We start from the raw sequence: 9218 nt of genomic DNA on the forward strand, positions 1-9218 counted from the left end.
TAACCAACTGTCAGTGGAAATAAGCTGCTTCTCAAGGCAGACATTATCATTGTTTCTTCCCCATCTGCCTGCCTGCAGTATGAACTGTGCTCTCTTCAGCTATTAAAAGGCAATTCAAAAGAGTACAAGTGGGCAACGTCTGACATGATAGAGGAGAAAAAAGGAGGAAATGGGCAATTGTAAGGGATTTAAATAACTCTCCATTTGGAAGTCTTTCCATTTCCAAGTGTTTTTGACCACCCCTGGTTGAAAGGGTAGGTTGTGCTATAACTGCATTCCTAAGGAGCAGATATCTCTCTTCTTAGAAAGGGTGGCTGGATTTTACTGAGTGGCTCCTTCCAGGCATTTCTGTGCTCCACACAGAGGAGGGAAAAGCAACTGTTTTCCCTTCCCCTTCAACTCATGTTCCTTTTTTTATTCTAGATGATTAAAAAATAGCATTGCTACTGACTGTGGTAGTCTGTTTGAGAAGCAGATGTTTCTTTAAGGAAGTGAAAGCAGCTTAAACTTCTGTGATGGGCTGATTCCTAATTCCTTGACCAAGAGCTGAAATTATCTTTACATAACTTTGAAGAGGACATGGTATTTGTCTCGCTGAGGAAGCAGTACTCTACAGTAAGCCTCTGAGTAGGGCTGAGTCTTTGCAAGAATTTGTATCCCCTTAGGGACAATGCCTCTGGTTTATCTATTTAAAAAAAAAAAAGTCATTTCAGAGAACTAATTGATTATGGAAGTGGTTTAAAGTATTGAAGATACTAGGTTTGGTGACCAATAAGAGCTTACTGAGATTATTACAAGTCAGCTTTAGTGACCTGCTTTTCTTCATTTTGCTGCCAGTGATGGCTTGGGAGGTAACTGAAAATAGAAGTGATATGTTACAATCTCATTACAACAAAAATACATCTCAGGCTAGCACATTTACAAAAAAGGAATCCTAAATGTATAGGAAGCTATAGTTACCTTAGAAAAAGATCTTTGGCATTTATATGTTTTGAAGTTATTGTCCTTTTGCAGACACTTGTGCGCCTTGCCTCCATCAAACACTTGTAAGACTTGTTCTCAGCATAGCAAGCATCCTGGCAACATAAATCCCTGTCTGTGCAGGATGAAAGCCGTTTGATCTGTCTCAGTCAGCCACATGAAGTGGAACAATCTCTAGTTGTGAACTTAATAATAACTTAAATAAAATGAAGAGCATTTGTTGTTTTGTAACCAATTTAAATACACAGGCACACATACATGCACATAACATGGGAAAAAAGATCGTATGAAAGAGAATACTAAGCAGCCAGATACGCTGGATAATACCTCCTCGTCACATCTGGATTTACCACCATACCGTCTGCCTCACCGTCTTGCAGAGTTACCTGCAAGGTGACGCCCTGGCGGGATCTGCCTTTGGGTAGCTCGGTCACTGCTGTAGGGGCCAGCACCACGTTTTTCCCTTGCTGGGCAGAATTAGGACAGCCCTCTTCCCCTAGAGAGCTGCGCCTGGGCAACTGTCTGTGCTGGGGACCACCTCTCCGCTATTCTTCCATTTCTGAAAGTTTTTTGGGTGGGTACTGTATGATTAATAGCACCTAGAGATGGCTGACAATTTTCTGATTTGAAATGGAAAAAAATCCACCGTTACTGCCACTTTTTTTTTTTTTGCTTTGTTGCAGGGGACTGCTGGATTTTGACCAGATACCTACTCCAGCTCTGGGTTCATTTGATTACACAGGGAGACTGGAGTGATCTCTCCCTCCAGTACCATTCATCATGTTGGTAGTGGAGCACCTTCCCATGCTGCTGACTGCGCACAGTCCCTGTTCAGCAGCACACATGGTCTCTGCTTTGGCGAGCCTAAAACCTCGCATCCAGCCCTCTCAAGAGTTACCGGCAGCAAGCATTGCTCAAAAGGCTTTTGTTTCATGAGGAGACCAAGAGGGAGGGGAGGGGAGGAGGGAAAAAAGGGCCAGGAGGATGAGGATGGGCACTGGGGGAATGCAACCAGGTCTGCTCCAGGAGCAGGTGAGGAGAGGCCCAAGGAGAAAGGGAGCATTTGTGCTTACGGTTAGTTAGTGGAGGGAAAAGGATGTGACAGACTTTTGGCTGGGCCAGCACGAAGCTGATGCTTGGAAAGAGCAGCTTGGCCGCACCAGCAAGGGCTGTGCCTGGGCCAAGGGGGCAGCTGGGCAGAAGGGCGACGGAGGCGTGGGAGATGCCAGGAGGAGGCCAGGTGCCACAGCGGGCTCGCAGGAGCCACCCCAGTTTGTCCAGCCAGCACCAAGCGGTAGTGGTGCCCTCAGCTTGCTCAGCAGGTGGAGGAGAGCTGGTCCCCAGGGCTTCGTCATACCCACCAGGGTCTGCTCCAGCTCCTGGGAGCTGCAGTGGAAAGTTATTTAGTCTCATACTAGTTTCATTGGAAATTTTCTTTTTGCTTTTTCTTGTTAGGGGCATGGGCTGTGCATGTAGCTTCCAGCTGGATGTGGATATGTGCATTATACCAGCACAGAGACATCGAGGAAGCTCTCTAGATAGAGCAGATTGCAGCAGAGTAGCTCAGAAACCAGCCTGGTGCAAGGACATAAAACTCTGTCCTCTACCTGCTGTGCTGGCATCCCAAAGACAAAACAGTCAGCATCAAGGTCTTGGTACTTAACTAGCACCCAGCATATCCCAGATATCATCGTGGCTGTGTCTGCAGTGTGCCAGGCAGTGCCTGGCCCCTGATCTCTGCACCCAGCGGACCTGCCGCAGCTCAGCAGAGGCACCAGGGCGCAGCTGCACACATCTGGATCCCATTCGGACACAGGGAAGCAGTCCTGTATCCCATCATTTAAACACATCCATAAAGCACCAAGATAATGACAATGCTCAGAAATGATCCCCTCCTCACAGCTGAGAGAGCTGTCTCTTATAAACTCATCAGGGCAAGAGAGAGACTTTCCTGAGTCCTTTTGTGTCTGAGACTGTGGTACAAAATCCCACAGGGGACTAAGAAATCTTTCTGTCTTTAAGCACACAGTATATTTCTTTGGCCTGAACTTTCTCATTTAAACACATACCAGCATGTACGTTAAAAGAAAAAAAAAATCAGTCCAATGCAAAGCACTCTCCTACACACACAGTTCTTCCCCGGAGAGGAGATGAGAGAAAGAGCAAACCACATGTGACAGATGTTAGTCACGTCGCTTAATGCACCGCTGGCAGGCTCTCAGAAACCACAGTGAAAGGACAGTTGGAGAGTCCCTACAAGATTAGTGCATTAATAGTTTCAGATTCTCCGCAAAGATACAATTACATACTGTTAGTATGTACACAAATTGTAGTTGTTTTTTCTTTAGCTGTTAGTGTCAAGGGAAATTGATTTTACAGACTATTAAAATCCTATTTATTTGCAGAAAACCCATTTTTAAATAGCAATTAGCCATTTTATTGAGCTATATACAAGTCGTTTATATTTTGGTTATTTATGTTGTGTGCAATATAGGACTAGAATTTCATAATTTCCTGACTTGGGTGATATTCTGTGCAAGGGTATATTTTGGTTTCTGCTGCTGTGTCAGGCTAATGCCACTGTTGCTATGGTAATGGTGATGTTTGAGTCTGCTTTGTCACCTTTGTCCTGCTTTTTTTTTTTAAAACACACATTCATGCTGCAGAGGCCTGGAAAGCAGGTGGAGGGTTTGCTGTGGGAGCTCAGCCCCATCCCTTGTTTATTTATTCATAAAATATTATAAAGCATTGTGGCAATTTCATAGACGAATAAAGTTTAAAGCCAGCAGAGCTCATCAGATCTTCTAAAGCCAGTCTTCCATATAAATGTCACCTAGTTATCCTATGGCAGCCCATAAATCCTGGTTGGTAAAGCAGGTCTTTCAGCAAAGCATCCCAGCTTAGTTAGAAGACACCAGAAACTATCAATCCATCATTCCCTTGTGCAAATTAATCCAAGGGCTTAGAAGCCCTTCGCGGTTTAGAAAAAGTCTGCCAAATTTTTATTTGAAATTATTGGACTTAGCTTCCAGTCATTCACTCTTGCTTCGCCTTTCTCAGCTAAGGAGCTTTTGGGGACCTGGTATTTGCACCTGAGGAAGGGCTGGTGCTGGCGGTCAGGAAGCCCTCGGCCCCCTCTCGGAAACGCTTCAGCGACTGAGCCGCTGCCTCTCTCCCCGACGGCCCTGCTGCAGCCCTCCGCCTCTGCCGTGGCTCCCCCGCGCACCCTCCCTGGCAGGGCGAAATCCTGCTGCAAATGTGGAAATCCAGCCTGCGCGCGGCGTTCAGGGGTCCGTTCATTAAAAGTCTTGCTTGGGGAGAAAAATCACCCTCCCCACACGCTGCGCACATGTGCACGCACATGCGCACCCTCCGTGGGCAGCAGCTCACAAGTGCTTTCCCTGGACCATTGAGCCAGGGGCTCGCGTGGAGCTGTTTGCCCCCTGTGACCGCCAGTGCTTTTTCAAGGTCACTGCATCTCCCAATGTGATCCCTAGTCTCGAGGTATCACTCTCAAAAGTGTGCTTTTTTCTTCTTTTTCTTTTGTTTTTCCATTTGACCGCAGTTAAACACATTTTGCTTGTCTGGGTGCAGCTTCCTGTGCGATTCAGATAGCCTTTCTGCCTTGTTTACCCTTCCACCTTTCTTCGGATGAAGCGCGCATTTTATCAGCGGGGATTTCATATTTGTTTCCACATCTCTAAAGAACGTGCTGGGGAGCGCTTGTGCATGGATCTCCAAGCAGCCCCAGTAGAAACGCCTGCACCTGATGATGCATCTATTTTTTTTCAGTGCTGTCACTCTGTTTTCTCAGTATTGCGAAGTGCATCAAACACGAAGCAAGGCACAGGCTCCTCAGCCAGCTCTTTCCGAATTCCTGAGTTTGAGCTTTTTCGAAATGTTAATCTCCAGTGGAGCTGCTGAACGCTGTCCTTGACTGCTCGCGGATGCAAAACACTTATTTCATCATTCCCCGCTTGGACTTGTCATACGTGAGAAGTCAATAAGGCCTGACCTCTTGGATAATTTCTATAATTCTCAGAGAAAAGTGAGAAGAAGTGCTTCAAGCTTGCCGGATTACTCAGCTCCCCGCGAGAACGCCAAGAGCAGTGCATGGCACGCGCACACGTCACCTCCGGCAGAGGCCAGGAGAGCGCGTGCACACGAGGGCGGCAAGCAGCAGCAAGGGGAGCACCACAGAGCGGACCCCTTGCTGGGGCAACCCACGGCGCCTCCGCTTCCATAAAGGGGGATTTGGGGCCTTCCAGGAAAGCTCACGAGCTTGCACCCTGAGAAATTACAAACAAAACCACTTATTCCCACTTCTGCACCGCCTCCAGCACAGTCCTGCGCTCACATGTGCCCTAGAGACTCTCCCCAGGCTCTGGGGTGAGCAGGCAGCTGCTCGCACCCTGCCCTGCAGTGGCCAGCAGTGGCGGGGGGGGCCGAAATTCGCCTCCAACGGCAGGAGTACGAATAGCCCCATACCAGCAGTCAGCATTACTCACAGTGTTCCTAAACCAGCATTAAAAGTCATGAAACTCTAATTCACTTCAAGCTTTGTTTGGGGCTGAGAAATTGCAAATGTTTTCTTCTGAACTGCATAGGCTTCTGAACAGCAAGACCTCCCTGTGGGCGCCATTTCGTGCCCTGGCCGCCGCAGCAGGAGTGCAATTCGCCGTGTTTCACTCTCAGTGCAGACAGCAGCGCGGGCACAGAGCTAATGCAAGGTGCCCTTGGGGGCTGCAGCCTGCAGATGGGTATTTCCATGTGTTTAATAGTTGGGATCCAGGCTATCCTAAACTTCCCAACGGTACCAGGTGGCTTTAACTAGAACGCTTCTCATTTCTGAAATGTTCAGTTTGGGCAAATTGAACAAAACGGCAATTAGCCTCAAGGTATCCAGGGATCACCCTCTATCTCCTGTGTGCACATGATGCCATGAAACTGTTTTGGGAAGCGACAAAGAGAGTATCCCTGACCCTCGCTGTCTCTACAGGAGGAGGCAGAGCCGCTCCAAAATCTTTGATTTGCTGTGTGTGCTTCAACGGCACTGGCGGTGCTTGGTTTTACAGCACCAAAATATTAACTGCAGTAATTTGAGGTAGCCCATAAAGAAATCTCGTGCAACTGTGTAAGCACAGCGATATGGTTAGAGTTGCTGTCTGACACTCAGTCCTGGTGGGATCAAGGCCAGGGTCCACAGTCCTTCCTGGCTCTTCCTAAAATGCAATTGTCAGTTTTTAAGCAGTGTTTGTCCCTTACAGAGCTATAAAACTACCTTTTAAGATGCAGAAAGACACAAAATCATTGTGAAGTTCTTCTGTTTTCCAGTATAGTCTGTATTTTTTAAAGGCTTCCAAAAATCATAAGAATTGAAGGAAAACTATGCAGAGGTGGACCCTACTTTTTCAAGAAAGCAGAAACCAGAGAATGCTGAAAAATAAAAACCATCACTCTAAACCATTACTTGTTTCACTGCACAAATGCCAAATATATCAGCTATGTTTTGTCTTCTCTGTCATTTCTGGGTAAATGCCAGGATCATGAACATCAGGGCTATTAAAGCAGCTGCAGCTTCGTTAGACACAGGCCTGCCTATGTCTGAAAGTGAACATCACCTTTAGCAAAACACAAAATCTCTTAAAATCTGCCAGAGAGATTTTTCCCTACCATGGTTGCAGCTGAGCCCTAGGATAGAAGAATTAGTGGAGCATTTGATTTCTGCACAGCACAAGGCCAGGAGGGTCAGGGGCAGTCGCGTCACTCTGGGCCACCTTCACCTTCGCCCTCAGCAAGCTCCATCCTGCAGGGGCCGGCGGGGTTGGCCAGAGTCAGGGCAGGCACGGGCTGCTCACGGGAAGGAGTGGGGTGTTTTTCCTGGATCCAGTTAGGAGCGAGTCACCTGTTTATTATTTATTTCAATTATTCCTCCCTGATAAATTACACAAAAAAAGGTCAGCACTGTTATGGCACCCTACTTGCATCCTTGCTGTTACATGTTCCCGTTGTGACTTTCTTGCCCCATAACGGTTGCAAGTGCGCAGAGCAACTACCCGACAGGTCGCCAGGCTCTTTCTCCCAGAGGCCGGATGTGGTGTCATCTGCTTCCCTCTGCTTTTTGTTTGTGGTATTTTTATTTTTATTTTGCAGAAGGGTGGGGTACTCTTGTGTTTCTTTCTCCTCTCCTCCTCCAAAGATGGGCTGAAACTTGACCTCCTGATTGTTCAGCCCAGACGCTCTCAGGGAAGCACTGAGTGGTAAATGAGGCTCCAAATGCAGGAAGAGATTACTGTATTTTTCTTTTCCTTTTTAAAATGTTGAATAGATGAAAATAGATGGTAATCAACAAACCTGTGGCTAGAGGAAAAATCCCTTTAACTCACATTTTACTTCAATTACATTCAGGACAAAGAAACACATTGCACCATGTGCATGAATAGATGCTTTATTATTCAAAACAAGCTTCAAAGAGCATTACGTCCCCTATAGAAAATATGCAATCAGTGTTTAATTCAATGGTAGGATGCAAATTTAAATTCCCATAAGGGGAAGACTGTTAATGCCATTTAAATTGGTTGTAAATTACAGATAATACGCTTGAGACCCGAATACAGATTAGCAGAGTGTTGCTTTATGAATCCAGCCCTACTTTGAACTTATTGTGTATTTATCTATGGACAATAAGACAATGAGGGCTTGTTTACACTCACATTTTGTTATCTGTCTCTGTACATACGCAGAAAAAGAACATTTTGCTTTTAAGATGCAGCAGATACTAGTTCCACTGTGATGAGGATTGCTTATTTGGAGATGCTCTTTGGGTGCAACCATATCTGCCTTCCTATCTGTCTGCTCCAGTGTAGCATGTTTCAAGCCCTCAAATCACTCAAAATTTAGCCTAAAGGAATCACCATTTCCCTATTTCATTAGCAGCTGATGGAAAGTCCTGCTTACAACTCACCAGTTATGCATGTACTCAGGACAGCAGCCCTTTGCAGGAATCAGAGGTGGCCGATGTCTTTGCTGCGTTCAGTAGCATGACCATTTAGCGACTGTGAGTACAGTGTGTCGCTCCCCATTACATAGCTGCTGAGGGAGAAGCCCAGGCTCTAGGTGAGAACTTTGGGGGGGGGGGGTTTCCAGAGAAAAACAAGTTCTGTGGCTTTATCCTTTGCACACCAAATAATCATTAAAAACAACTGATACACTTTAAGACTAGGCTGTTTAAAATGAGCTGTGCATATCATACGCTACCACGTCTGTTTACTGTTACTCTCTAGCTCATTTCTTACCCATTCTTTTGCTGCATTTGTATAAGACAATAACTTATAGACCCAAGAATTTTTATTTTGTGAAAAGCAACGAACTAGTCATTTGAGAAGCAGCTCTGCAAACCGCTAGTGGTTTGAATGAGCTTTTCTGGTATGGATCCCATTAATGGCACGCTAGCAACCATTTTGCTGGGCTCTGTCATGAGAAATTTTGGAGCACGTTTCTGCACATTCTTCAGGTCAAGAATGCATTTTGTGTGTCCTCAGGTGTGTACGTATTACATCAGCATATTAGGTATTATAGCATATTATAAACTGAGTAAAACTATTTTGTGTAGCAAAAGCACCATACTTTGTGGTTACTTTTTTTTCACGGCAGTACCGCTTATCACAGAATCACAGAATCACAGAGTGGTTGAGGTTGGAAGGGACCTCTGGAGATCATCTAGTCCAACCCCCTGCTCAAGCAGGGTCACCTAGAGCACGTTGCACAGGATCGCGTCCAGGTGGGTTTTGAATATCTCCAGAGAAGGAGACTCCACAACCTCTCTGGGCAACCTGTTCCAGTGCTCTGTCACCCTCACAGTAAAGAAGTTTCTCTTCATATTCAGATGGAACTTCCTGTGTTTTGGTTTGTGCCCGTTGCCTCTTGTCCAAAAAGAAAAAGTCCTCTCATCGAGGATGCATCAGATATTAAACTGATAAGAACAGATACTACACCTGATCTTAGCCAAAAGGCCGAGAAGCGATCTTATCTACTGAGGTTAATGGAAATGTGGTCATTGATGTAGAATGCTATTTTTTGAACATTTTTTACTTTGAATGGACGCGTGTGTGTGCAGGGAGAGAGGGTGGAGGGGACAGAGCTCAAATGCTTTCATTGTTTCCAAGCCTTTCGGCTCCACCTCATGAAATGCCCATTTCAGCATTACTTGGAGTTTACACAACTGATTGCATATTCAT

General features: G+C 45.9%; 1 pseudogene; it reads right to left on the reverse strand.

Moving 5' to 3' along the window:
* Positions 1-8882: 8882 nt before the first annotated feature.
* On the reverse strand, positions 8883-9005 carry LOC112963981 (annotated as a pseudogene).
* Between the last annotated feature and the right edge of the window lie 213 nt (positions 9006-9218).

The sequence above is a fragment of the Apteryx rowi genome, unplaced genomic scaffold, assembly GCF_003343035.1.
Source record: "Apteryx rowi isolate R43461 unplaced genomic scaffold, aptRow1 scaffold_181, whole genome shotgun sequence".
NCBI classification, from domain to species: Eukaryota; Metazoa; Chordata; class Aves; order Apterygiformes; family Apterygidae; genus Apteryx; species Apteryx rowi.